General features: G+C 40.7%; 1 long non-coding RNA gene across 1 annotated transcript in view; it reads right to left on the reverse strand.

The window, feature by feature from the left end:
- The window catches only part of LOC118935976 (uncharacterized), a 258868-nt gene that overhangs the window by 181789 nt on the left and 62304 nt on the right, over positions 1–14775 (reverse strand). Inside the window, exon 3 of the long non-coding RNA XR_005034071.2 lies at positions 2563–2676. This is a non-coding gene — a long non-coding RNA (uncharacterized LOC118935976). The remainder of the gene's footprint in view (positions 1–2562; positions 2677–14775) is intronic.

Here is a 14775-nt window from a genome sequence, read left to right on the forward strand (position 1 = left end):
TGCCAAGCTTTGATGTGGTGCCCCCATCAGGAACCACCCCCCTAGGTCGTGGGTGAAGACTAAGAAGTCAACAATGAATAGCCCGTAGCCAAGTCTCCCTCAAAGGAGCGCCTCTGCTTCTGTCATCTCCCTGAGTGCTGGTGCTACCCAGAAACAAACCCGTGGTCAACATCTGCACGTTTAGATCTTTACAGGAAAATCTGAACTTTTGACTATTCTTGAAAAATGCAAAAAATGGGCAATGTAGACCCCGCATTCCTGCATGGCCACCCTGGCAGTCAGGTGCTGAGGTCCCTGTGAAGAGAGCCTTGCAGAGTAAATCCTTTGGGCTGTTTATTTAGCAGCCCCTGAATCTGCCTCCCAATTCCTGACCTACATTCATAGGCAAAGAATGCTCCGGCTGACGTCAGAAAACTTGCATGTAAATAACATCTAATTTGTGTGGGGCTCTGAGCCATATACCATATATATATGAGTGATATGCCTTGTATGTATGAACTCACATGTACACATACACACACAAACATATGTATATGCATACATATGATTAATGGTATAAAAATATGTAATTTCACTAATTTATACATTGATCACTGAAGTAGACATCACTGTTTCTGTTTTCTGGGTACAAAAAGAGAATTGCAAAGGCCAAACAAATTGCCCAAATTTACACAGCCAACAAGAAAGAAACACTACTGACCACCAGATCAGTCTGACCCTAAATTACATGATGTCTTTTCTGTATATGAAGCCTGTCTCCTCTCAAGCACAAAGAAATACTTTCTCCAGCATACGCTGCGGACAAGCATGAAAGTTTTGCGCCCCTCCTCTTGTGGGTGCAGCAAAATTATTTAGCAGATTATTTACTAGATACACGTATCAAATTTTATAAATTTTGAATCACTTAGAGTCTCATGGTGTTTTAAAATGCAGCAACAGCTTTTCTAAAAAATGCTTTCCTTTGCAAATCTACCATAGTTTATCCCCTGACACATAATTGCATGCCAATCAATTTTGATTCTCTGCTCTTCAACAAGCAATATTTGTTTAAAATATCTCTGATTTGATTCTTCAACGAAAAAGCCATGTGTTGAATAGGAGAATCAGAATGTGTTCTTGTGAAAGATAGGCTGTGCTATTTCGAATTGATGTTGGACACAGGTTCAAGGGTTAGATGTCAAAAGCACTTCAGAGATTCATTAGCTTCCGCATTGCTAGGAAAAGAGGAGTTGCAGAAATGAGGCTTTTGAAATTATGCTGTTAATGCACAGAAAAATTGGCATGATTAACAATTGTTTTAATCCATATGGTGTTATATATATATACACTAACATATGCATACTGCTGTATACTATATATATATAATTTATATAACTATAGGTTTATATATAATATATGTGGATTATAAGGCCATATATGTTAGGTGCACTTTGTGTGCGTGTTTGTGTATACATACACACACATATTCATATATATTTACACACCTGTATGTTTATATATATATATATATATATATAACAAAGAATATATTTGACATTGCATTTTCATGATATGTGGATTAAAACTATGATAAATATATTGATGTATATACAGTTATTATGTATATGATCTATATATATCATGTATGTATAATATATACAACATACAAACTATATAATATGTAGTATATTATATATATAGTACTATACATTGATTGTATATCACAACTGTTTTAATCCACATTATAAAAGTGCATCTGAAATATGTTCTTTGTAATATACATAATATATATAACATAGTATAACTATTATGTATGAACACACACACACACAGACACACACACACACAAGTACCCCTAACATACACTGTTTTTAATCTCCATACATATTACAAAGCAAAGTGTTGGGGACTCTTGCATAATATCATGTGGATTAAAATAATTGCTGACCATGCCAACTTTTCCGTAAATATATACATTATACAGACACACACGTGTATGCAACGTTCCTGTTGGGATTTATAGAGATGATGGAAACCATAATTCCTGGAAGCTACTACTCTATATTCAGAGATACTCAATAAACTAGTTAGAGGTGTGTTTGCCCATTATGATCTCGCAGTGTGTGTGTGTGTGTGTGCGCGTGTGTGCGTGCACGCCATCTCTCTGTGACCCCCACAGCCGTTCGCACTGCAGCCCCAGTGGCAGGCCTGTCTCTCCAGCCAGGATTTCCCAGCTGCCGACGGTCAGTAGGCGCTGACCCCACAGCTCAGCCAACGAGTGGGCTGCTCCTCAGAGAAGGGGTGACTATGAGTTATGAAGACACCCTGGGCCACAAACAACCCAAAACTTGCAATAAAGCCTCTTAATTCTGAGAATCTGTCACTTTGATTAGAAAAAAAAAAGGAGCACTTCATTTCTATAAATGAATCTAAAAGTCAGGAACACCATCTGGGAGAAAACGAAAGATTTAAAGCAAAAGGTAAAATCAGTCTGATTTACAGGTCTGTTTAAAACCAGCACTTGAAGTTGTGCCAATGTCTCTGTTTTCGCGTTTTCCCCCTTCACAGAGAGCACTTACTTACTCATGCTTGGAGGTCAGTTTCTTCAGGGAGCTGACAGATCAAAGCATGAAGGCATTTTTTCCAGGGATCCTGTCATCCCATATTGTCGACTCCACTCCAGCTCATCATGTCTGTCTGTAAAAGAACAGGAAACTGCTCTGAGGGGGTGCAAAAGGAGGTATTACCATGTAAAATGAAGGGAGTGAAAAAATAAATAAACAATGAACTAGAGAGAATGGCAGGCAGACCGCGGAGAAGGGGGATGATTACTTTGAATTAAGAAAATCGTCCATGGTGCTTCCATGATTCCATATAATTTCTCTTTTATCTCATCTTTGAAGGGATTTTTGTCTATTGCATGGAAATGATATTCTTTTTTTTCAGTTTCCAGGGTGGTGGATGTTCTTAGGTACAGGGACAAATGATTGCAAAGGGATTCTTTGTAGTAACAAATGATTGCAAATGGTTTCTTTGTAAGGCAGAGTGTTATTGGAGTGATGGCTCAGAAGTGGTGGAAAAACAAAGATTTTAGAAAATTGAAATAGGCTGATGTGGAGAAAAACACACTTAAGTTCACAACGTCCAAGTTATCTATAATAATGGGGTGTTCTTCAAGGACCAAAGCCCTGTCTTTTGAAAAGGAAATTTTAAACTTTTGCTCTAAATGCATAAATACTGAAAATAACTAGGCTTTCATCTGAACCTCGGAAAGTGCACACCAGACATTTTTAGGTGTTACAAGACCAACGTCCATCACTGAAAATGCTAATTATTTTTGACTTTGGTGCATTTAAACACGCAGGACGATGTTCACTTCACCCGCTGATCTACCCTCAAGGGTCCCACCAGCTCACTGCATGGCGCAAAATGCCCCATTCCACACGCAGACCATCCCCTGGGTTACTTGATCCTGACATGGAAATGACAAAAGCCCGTGGCTAAGCTGAATGTATTGCATGCACACTCATTATATTGTTTTAATTTTTAGTTTTCTTTTGTTGATGCCGGAGAAGATGGGGTATATGACATTGATGCTTTGCAAAATACCGACACCTCTGTGACAGCGAAGGTCATGGTTAATTTTTGTAAATGCATCCTGTGTTCCAAGCACAAAGATTCTCTGTGGGTGGAAAATTCCATGTGCATCTCATGACACATCGTTATTCACTGTATTGATCAGAACGTAATGCCTCCTCTTCTTTCTCTTCTAACAGTTTGATCTCCAAGTTCTGGCTAAAATCGCTATATACAAATCTCTCCTTTAAGGTTTGCCAGTTTTGTTTGATACATGTTGACGCTACGGTGTTGGGTTGCATATGTTTTTATGATAGACAAACTTACTTATTCTATTTTTGTTACATAGAGTAGAGCATTTTTCATTAGAGCATCAGTATTATCCCTTCATTATAACATGTTCAATCACAATTTTGTGAAGTCAAATAGTAAAATTGCTATCCCAGAGCAAATACTTCCCTAGAAAGGACACAAGAAGGATTAAACATAAAGAAAAAAAAAATGGGAAATTGGATTTCGTTAAAGTTAAAATTCTTTGCTCAACAAAGGATGTGGTTAATAAATTAAAGTCAGCCAGGGATTGAAAGAAAACATTTGCATTACATTTACATATCGAAAGATCTGTATCCAGAAATATCAAAAGCTAAAGAAATGAATAAAGCGAAAAGCAAACCATTAAAAAAAGAGCAAAAGCCAAAGACACTTCACTAAAAAAGAAAACAAATGGCCAATAAGCACATTGAAGGTACTCAAGATGATTAGTTAGAGGGAAATACAAATTCACGTCCCCAAAAGATAACACTTTCTGCCAATGCAAACACTGGAACAGTCCCCCATAATTCCCTATGGAGTGGAAGTCTCCTTTGAAAGTGAAATAAATTTTTTTAATGAAATAAAGCTAAGAAAAATGTATCAGCATATCTGCATGAAATGAAATGCTAATATATATTCCTCAGGCTGAAGAGAAGTGACACCAGGTAGAAACGTGGATTTTTTTTTAACTAGGACATTGCATTATTTGTGTCGTCCTGCACCCCCACCCCCAAATTCATAGGTTGGAGTCCTAACCCTCAGGACCTCGGGATGTGACTGTATTGGGAGATGGGGTCTTTAAAGAGGGGATTTAGGTAAAATGAGGTCAGTAGGGTGGGCCCTGATCCCATAGGAGTAGTGTCCTTATAGGAAGAGGTCAGGACACAGACACACACAGAGGGGGACGCCCCCATGAGGACCCAGGAGAAGACAGTCCACACGCCCAGGATGGGGGCTCCGGAGGACCAGCCCTGCCCACACCTGGACTCCAGCCTCCAGGACAGGGGGCGTGTAATGTTTGTTGTGTAAGCTGCCCCATCTGTGGTCCTGTGTTACGACATCTGTAGCAAACAAATGCAACTGTTGACATATTAAACAACGTGCCTGAATCCTAAAACCATTATGTTACACAGAAAACCACCAACAAGTGCACTCTAGATTCCCACTTATGTGAATTTCGAGAACAGGCAAAATGAGTCAATGGTGAGGACTGCAGTGTGTTGATGGGCATAAGGTCTGAGCGCCTGTGGGGGTGACATAGGCTGTATCTTGATCTGGCTTGTGCTTATGCAGGGTCATACGATCTTCAAAACTCATGGAGCTGAAAACTCACAATCTCTTATTTAGCTTAATAAGAAAAAATATCAAGATGAGAACACAAAGATGAACGCTTCTCTGTAACCAGAGCCCTAACATGAGCAGTTTTTTCCAACTAAACAGGTGTTGGCCATGGGAGTTCTAGCAGCATGCTACCTTAGGATAGTTGGTCATTGTGTTTTCCATTACATTTGCACCCCCAGAATATTCTGAGGTCCCTAAAACAGGCCTTCATGAGCAGGCAAGCAAACGTCCGGGTCAAAGGAATACAACCAGCACAACAAATAAGAATAATGACAAAGAAAACCCATGAATTCCCAGAACAGTCTTAGAAGATAACTCTGAAGAGGCACTTCAAAACCCTATTTGCATGCCAAATTCCTAGAGCTAATCAAACAATTTCCTCAGAATTAAGTTTTTGCAAAGGTTCACCATCATCATTGCCTTGACTTTATCTAATGGAAATCATGGGTCTGCATTTGCAGGCTGTGCAAAAGTTTTCTCCCTACCTTCTCTCACACTTGCAATGTTTCTCATTGCTTTGATCAAAAACACTACATGTTTCTTCAAAATCTAAGAGATCGGCATTGCCTCAATTGGTGAGACAAGGCTGAGACTTAGCACTAGACACCTTTGCATGCATTGACTCATTTATTCCTGAATTCATTCTTTCTTTCTTCTGCTGGAGTCATCAGTAGAGAGCCAGTAATTTAACGAATTGAGTACCATTTGTGACAGGCACCCCGTTAGGCAGAAGAGATACAGGTGGGAAGAGAATGCAAAACTCTTTGCCCTAAATGAGAACAAGCTTGCCTTTTAGTTTGAGAGAAGACAAAAAAAAAAGTAAAAAGAAGGCAATTTTAAAAAGTAATGAGGCAGAACATATTGTACGTTAAGTAGTGATCAGTGTAAACATCAAGTGGGCAATACTGATTGGGGTGGGATGGGATTGCTATTTTAGATATGGGCCTAAGGAATGCTCCCAGTACTAAACTTACATCTTTTTTTACTATTCGGCACACACTGCCTAAAGCATCTTGTAGATATCAATATATTCGCTCACAAGAGAACTGTATGAAATAGACTCCTTGCTACTGATGTTTCCCTTAACCATATACACAAGTGTGCATGTGGAAAGATGCATCCTAAATGGAACAGATGCTAACTGTCCTTTCCACCTCACCCGTTCCCCTGAAGTGTTAGGAACTTCAGAATTTGGGGTTCATGAACACAACTCAAAGGGGGGGGTTGCCCTGACATGGAACATTCTGTCTGTACTTGGATTTAGGGCATCTGGCATTGGAGACAGGGAACTGTATTCTTAAAAGTACTTGGAATGACGCAGATCCCAGATGGAGTGGCTGCGTTGGGGGGATGCATGGGGAGCCAGACACAACGGTGCGCCACCAGATCGCCTAGGTGTGTGGCCATTGGCAATACTCCCTGTGATTCTTCTGTGCAGGCCCAGCCTGCCTGCCTTCATTTCTTTTGGGCTGGCAGGTACACACAGCCTTGTTACAGTTTTCAGAAAAGCTCTGGTGACCCGGCTGGGATGGTCTGCAGAGATGTGCAATGTAAACAGATCGCTGGGGGCACACTTGCATTTTTTCCCATGGTGCTTGACCACCACGAGCCCTGCTCTGAAATCCACAGGGGGCTGATCAATCTGGAAAGTCTGCAGATGGGCACCGTGGGGCCCTCATAGGGTGGGATGGGGATGTGCCCTTTGAGGTCTGCTCCTCAAACAGGCCTAGGGGCTTGGGGACATCATGAAAGGTTTAGGCACTTGCTGCATCCTCTGAACACCCAGCCCATTGTCTAAGAAGTGTTGTCAGGTTCGTCACTGTGTGCAGGGAGTTGGAAAACTCATTAAATGGGCATGTCGGAGCCTCCTGGAGGCCCTGCCACAGGGCACACACAGATTCAGCAGGTCTTGGGTAAGGCCTGGGAGCCTGCATTTATAATGAGCTCTGGGTGGAGGCTGGTACCATTGAGCCGTGGACCATACCAGATGTAACCCGACTGTGCTAACCCAACCACAATGCTGAAGTCTGGACGGACATGCAGATACACTGTGACTCAAATACCAAGATGCCCGAGGGCTTTCAGATTACCCAGTATCAAGTGTTAATGACGCGTGAATGTGGCTCTGAATTATAGCCAAGTGCTTTCATAACCATTGTTTACTACAAGCTCGAAATGCCTTTCTGAAATCCATAAGACAGACATCATTTCCTCTTATTTTTTAAAAAACCCACCAAAACACAGGTTAAGTAATAGAGAAAAATAATTATACAAATTGCATCCACTGCATTCTAGGCTTGAATTTGGGGATTTTTAAACAGCAGCCAGATTTCTTCTGGATGGTTTTCTGTGCCCAGAAGTCCGGTCAAAATTTTCTTCCAACTATAAATCTATTATTGAAATAAACATTATTGACTCTGATGAAGCACACTTAGTAGTTCGCAAAACCATGTTTAGTTAGTAATTCCCCTCAGGGGGTGGGGGCAAGCCGGTTTTCCAATGAAGAGTGATCAGTATTATTTCAGACATCAGGAAGTCATGCACACCACAACGGGGCATCAGAAACCCTTCTGGCAGGGCAGTGAATGCTAAAGATGTCAAAATATATACAGAGAGTGGTTATTTTGCTTGTTACCCAGGATGGCACTGTAGGACTGACAGAAAGAAGTAAAAAATACCTCTGATTGCATAAGCTTGTTCTTCTTCTCGGGACTACCTACCACTTATTTCTTGTGCATCAAAGAGGCATGACTATTTTCAACTTCAGTAGGAAGGAATGGGTCAACGTAAGTGAAACTCAGGAGAAAAGGTGGAGGAATGAGCCATCGTGTCCCCTTAGCTTACACAATCCATAAAAAGGGACTCCGCAGGGGCCAGAGAAAGTATGTGCAGGTAATGCTGGTCAAACTAAGCTTCCAAGACTCAGAAGTTTTAAATAGAGTGGCACTTATGGTCTTCTTTGGCCTACTTGCTACTTAAAAGTCTGTGGTTTAGGAATTCTGTGATTTCTTTGGTTCCCAAAGTGGTAGACAGAATGATGTTTTACATAATTATATCACACAATCTCTTTCTTTTCCTTAGTGTCTCCGTTTCTCCCTCTTTGGGTGAGGAACGATGCTGACCTGGGAACAAATAAAAATGAGAAGTCTAAATTCATTCTTTAACATTCACTGAAGCCTGAAAAAAGCAAGTCACTTTTTTTTTTAACTGTAAAAATTCAAAATTGTAAAGAAAACACACTGCCCTGGAAAGTCAGAAAACAAAAGCTCTTTTACTGGTCCTTTTCGGGTACATTCTTAACTTTGCAGACATTCATGATAGTAATGAGTCTTACTACATTTATTGAGACTCATGTCTCAAACATTCCCATAATAATTTTAGATATGTGTACATGCATGTAAATTGTGGGGAGTCTGAGCTTTGAAATGATAGATGATAGATACATAGATAGATAGATAGATAGATAGATAGATAGATAGATAGATAGATAATAGATAGATAGCCATACAGACAGATAGACAGACAGACTGCCCAGGCAACTGAGAAGAGGCAGATGCTGGAAGAACTCTCTGCCTTACCTTCCACATCCCACCCTGTCTGCCTTAAAGTGGGACATACATGTCCATCTGAGAAGGTACACTCCCCCTCCCATTACAGGAAGAGTGCATGATCCCTGCAGCATAAACTTTATTAAAGAACCTTTAGCTACTATACATTTCCTAGTCATCTTCCCTTAATTCACTGCCCTTTGGAGCCAAAATCCTTCTGCTTTATCTGGTTACTTCTCCACAATTTATTGCATTTGTTAAAGTGGTATATAAAGTCTCTGGGTCTGATTGCCTTTTGGGTTTTCTCTTTTGTGAAGCCCCCATGCACATAAAAAATATAAGCTTCAATAAAGAAACATATGCCTTTTCTTCTGTTAATCTACTTTTGTCAGTTTAATTCACAGGTCCCAGACACAGAGCCTAAGAGGGTAGAGGAAAAATATTTTTTTCTTCTTTACAGAGAGAGAAAGAGAGAAACACAGATTCATGGATAGATGGATGGATGGAAGTTAGGTAGGCAGACTGTATCAGTCAGAGAAGTGGCAAATGGATAGATCCCAACTTGTGTCTTCTACAAAGGCTTACGGACTGAATAAGATAATCTACCTCAACATCTCTTATCCACCATATAAATTTTATAACTGCTTTTAATGTTGTATCCATGATTACTTCTGAATAAAGAACTTCACTTATTGAAGCTTATTTTAGGCAAAACATTTTGTGTAGTGAATGGGGTGATAAAGCAGTAGGAAGGGAAGTCTTCTCTTTCTGTTGTTTTAATACTCAGCTAGAAGGTAACCGTAGAGAACTTTGAATCCTAGAACCTGTTAGAGATGGGGTTCCCTTTTGGACCTTCAACCCCAAATTCTGCTTTGTATATAGTTTCGATTCCATTGACTATCAACTTTATGAATACTCTCAGTTCAACTGACTCGGCATCTCTGAGGGTCCTCATTTCAAGCTATGAGGGCTAAGATTAGGCACAAAGGTTATCTGTAGTGACTTTTGCTATCAGAATAACATACATCAATGATGAGTCACTGGACCAGATATTAAAACTGTTTGGCTCTAGTTCTCTTTCAGGGCCACCATGAAAAACAACCACTTTGGGAAAATCCCCGTACATTCTTTGTAACTCAAACTTCTCTACACCAAACCTTGTTACGCTGCCACCGACCCAAACTGAGGTTTTATGAATGCAATGAGATTGTGTTTTAGCGTGTTATTCTCTTTCAAAAGAAAAGAAATAGGTGAAAGGGGATTAAGAGGTAAACTTCTGGTAATAAAATACATAAGCCATGGCAAAGTAATGTCCAGCCCAGGGAACACAGTCAATAATATTGTAAGAACTTTGTTTGATGAGATATGGTAACTAGACTTACCGTGGAGATCATTTCTTAGTGCATAAAAATATCAAATCACTATGATGTATGCCTGAAACTTATAGGATATTGTATGTCAATTACATTTTAATTAATAATGAAAAAAAGAGAATATCAGCCTAGGGTACAGAGTGGTATCTTCAACTCTTTCCACAGTATGACAATGGACCCACGCTAGTCATTCCGCATCCCTGGCTCCAGGGATGGGTTCGCCCATGCCACATTGGCCAGTGAGTCACAGAAAAGATTTCCTGGGTGGGGTTCCAGGGAAACAGGGGCCGGTCACTGTTCATCTGTGAGGATGTGTATGAAGAAGCTCTGGCTGCTCTCGGCAACCACACACAGCCGTAATGACGCTGAGGCCCTAAAAGGAGGAGCAGGACTCTGATAACACAGTTGCGTTGTTGAACAATCTTCCCAGAGGCCTGCTGCACCCCTAGTCTTGCATCCAATAAGGTAACAGCCCTCACTCTTGAAGCCAGTTGGGGTTTGGTCTTCTAGCTCTGTGCAGCCTGCCATCAACCAAGGGATGCTTGTTATTAAAGCATCTTCATTTACCGAATTAACCTTTTTTGAGTATCTACTATATGCATGCAATCGAAGGGTAAGAAGATGCAAAATGCACAGCCCTTCTCTCTCAGATCTGGCAATAGTTTTCATCCCACACTCATTTGTTGAAACTACAGATGGGTCATTAGCAAAGTTGCTTCTTTACAATTTAAACATACTCCCAAAGAGGCAAAATATTTTTCTCTTTCATTACCACGAAAATGCACATGTTATTTTATGTCCCATAGAGTTAACTTCCAGTTAGCTGAGGTAGTTTTCCAAGGATTTTTCTGAAAGAGTTTTCATTTGTGTGTTTATTTTTTCTTTCATCTCAAGATAAATGCAGAAAGAATTAGATTTCAAAATGTCAACATATGTATAAATATCTATGCTGTATTCTTAACGAAATAAACAAATTGTAATAAGCTTAGGATGATTCCATGTGTTTCATATATGTATCATGTACAGAAAGATAAATTTGTTATGTTCATGTATAAGAAAACACAGTTGCATATTTTCCCATGTGATGCTCTCTGCACAGAAGATAGGTTGCGGAATTATCTGGCGATTAAATTGGGGGTTTTAGACAAACCTGTACCATTTGATTTTGTTTTTCACAGTAGCATATTTAACATTTGAAATGGCTTCCTCCAAATTCTTAAGTTATATCCAAAAAATATTTAAAATGTATTCAAAGAATATAGCTACTTTGTGCGGGACAAAGAAAACAGTTGGCTGGGTAAATATGATGTCAAATTAACAGATCCCAAAGATTTTTTATTGTGTCTACTTCTTTAGAGAATCATTACTCTATGCCTCTCCATAATAACAGAAAGCAAACCACATTTAATTCTCTCTTGCACTGTGTAATCTGCACCTTGTCACTGTAGACAGTCTCTAAAGCCAAGAACCTTTGAAAGAAAAGTGAGCACTTTTTAAAAAGGTATTTATGGCTTATCTCTGACCCTATGCCTTCAAAAATCTACAGATTTTCTGGTTCTGTATAGCTGATATTACCAAGTAGACACAAAAGCATGTCACTTTTACTATATATATGTATATATATATTTATTACTAATTTAATTTGAGAGCATCTCTGGAGGAAGCATGCCAGAATGAAGCAAATTCCAAAATTAATTGATTTAGGTCAAGAGGTCGAAATTTGTTCTTACCCTTTTATCTCAAGAAGTTGCTATTAATGCTTAACAATTGGACCCATTTGCAAACATGTTTTCTTTTCCATCTGGATTTATAGATTGTCTTTTGTCACTAGCTTTGGTCTACATCTTGGTGGACACCAAGCCCAACAGCTTTTATTTTTAATTTTTTTCCCTACAATTAGACTTGAGAACGTCTGTGTTCATATCTTGTGTTTACTAAGGGAGACCCAATCCAGAGCTCATCAGAATCACCTGGGGGCTTTTAAAAGTATGATCTGGGTCATTCCTACCAATTTTGAACACCAGCAATGATGCCATCAAATGGTGTGTTTGTTTTTAAGTATGACTCCTCATTGCTGAAAAACCTTGATGTTTGCCCTGAAAATGTACTAGCTGGGCTGTGTCTGCTTGCTGCTTCTGTGTGGACAATCTTCTCCTTAGTTTTTTAGTGTTCTTATCCCTAGTCAGAATGTGGTTTTACACACACAATGGAATATTATTCAGCTTTCAAAAGGAATGAAATTCTGACATATGGATGAATCCTAAGGACATTGCATGCCAGGGAACCTAACTTTCTCTCAAGCCCTCTGAGGTCTTGGCTGAGACCCCTGTAAGAAAAGGCAGATTAACAAGAGAAAAGCACACAGAAGTTTATTAACATGTTTATGTCCTGTAGACATGGGCAGTCCCTAGGGAAAAATGAGTAACTGAAAGTGGTGGCTGAGAACTCTGGCTTCTGTAGCATCATCAACAAAGAACAACCTGGGAAATGAAAAGACAAAGGAGAGTGATTTTAGGCTTCCAGGTGCAAACTTGGGAAGAGGGACTAATGGTAGATAAAGGCTAGTTAGTGAAGTTTGTTATGTAGTTCCTCTGGTGCCTTATCCAGGCTGATAGGGTCTAAGGTTGTCTCTGGTGGTGAACCTTTGTCCTTTCTGGTAGAGAGAGGGGCAGGGACATCTCTGCAAATGTAGGTCCTGCTTTTAGGCAAATAGCGGGGAATAGGGAGATTGTTGTATCCGTTTCTTCTCAATTGCCTTCATCTTAAATAATCCTTACGCCAAAGTGGTGTGTTTTGGGGTGGTGTTTTCTGCTATCCTTCAACATTATGCCAAGTAAAATATGACAGCCACAAAAGGACAAATACTGCATGATTCCACTTACATGTGGTAGACGGAACAGTCAAACTCACAGAGACAGAACGTAGATTAGGGGTTTCCAGGGTTGGCAGGGCTCAGAGGCTCAGGTAATGGAAGAATGTGGAGTTGTAACTGAAAGTATGTAGCAGGTATGGAGTTTCAGCTGGGAAGCTGGAACAGTTCTGGACATGGTTGGTGTAATGGTTGCACCACAGTGTGAATGTGCTTGCTACCACTGATCTAAAAAACTTACAAAAAGGTTAAAATGGTAACATTTATGTTACATATCTTTTACCAAAAATTTTAAAAGGTTGCCTAAATAAACATCAGTAATAATATACCAGGAATTCCTAAAGGAGGGTTGGAATTCAGTAAAAAGGGGAACATGAGGTGCCATGAATGGTACTTGTGAGTTCTATGTCATGCCTGCTCTAGAACCAAGACTGGCTGAGTCATTCTCGACCAGAGAACAGACTACAACAGAAGAACAAGAATATGCTTAGAAACACTATTCAATGATCACTATGGAGGTGGCACTTTTATAACCTTGTAGTAACTCTGGGGAAACTGTTCATTTTGGACAGTGTCTCCTCTAGAGCAAAATACTCCAATGGATTTTCTGCAATCATGGCTGGATTACCCAGAAAATGTACTTCCCACACCACAAAACAAGCGGAATTCCTAAAATAGTTGAGGAACCCAAAGGATTGCCAACCATGGAGAGATGCCCTAAGGAAAGAATGGACTCTTTCCACAGTCCCAAAATGGGTCATCTTTTCCTCACTGTCACGGAAAGAATTCTTGTGAAATGCCAACTGCCCATGGTGGCATGCATTCCAGGAGCCTCTACCTGCCCCCCCACCCCCAAACAGGGCGAGAATGGACCGGGTAGAGAGAATTCCCCAAAATAAGATGTTCCTCTCTGCCGGTGTAGAAATAGACTCTGCAGCCTGAGGTAGGACACTCTATGCCTCCCTCTCATTCCCCTGCTCTGCAGACCAGGGCCCCACGGCTGTCACATAGCCCCCAAAAGTGCTGCCGAGATGAGCAAGATGACATCTGTGGACTCCTTTGGGGCCCACAGAAAATGGCTTGTACACATAAATGAGCTGCTTTTGACATTCACCTGGAGAGCATCAGGGTTCATACCAGCTAGATTATTTAACCGTGGCAGGTAACGGTGAGGCCCTTCTTGATTCCTTATCATTTCATCAAGTTTATTAGTTCTTCGGTGGTCATCATTTTGACTGTGGTCAGTAGATAGCCAATGCCTCGGTGATTAGGGTCCCACATGAGCCTCGGAGGACGGACAGCAGCAGCCAGGAGTAGGGTGGGGACAGAGTCCCAGGGAGTCCCTCATCTGTTAGTTGACTCTGTTCAGAAGGTCATCAGAGATCCAGGCAAAGACTGTCCCAAACGCAAAGGACTCGCCCCCTCTGTCCTGCGCGTAGGTATGCATACGGAATACCCTTGCAAGCATGAACCTGGACATACAGCCCATCCTCTCAAAAAATGCGCAAAGCTCAAGGGGTCTCAGGATCTGAAAAGGTGCCCATCATCCTAAAGCTTTTTGCCAAGTCCCTTGTCAGCATCCTTTTAAATGATCCAGGTTAGGGTTCGTCACATCCCCACTCAGATCTCGAAGTGACACTGCACTGCCTATGGGATGAAGTCCAAGCCGCTAGGCACACGGCTGTTCCCAGGGTCTGCCTGTAACACGGTTCACCCCCCAGCTCTCAGCACATGGCTTGACTGGGGCCCCTGCCCCAATCACACATGCTGTCCATTT

This window comes from Manis pentadactyla, chromosome X (assembly GCF_030020395.1).
Source record: "Manis pentadactyla isolate mManPen7 chromosome X, mManPen7.hap1, whole genome shotgun sequence".
Classification (NCBI taxonomy): domain Eukaryota; kingdom Metazoa; phylum Chordata; class Mammalia; order Pholidota; family Manidae; genus Manis; species Manis pentadactyla.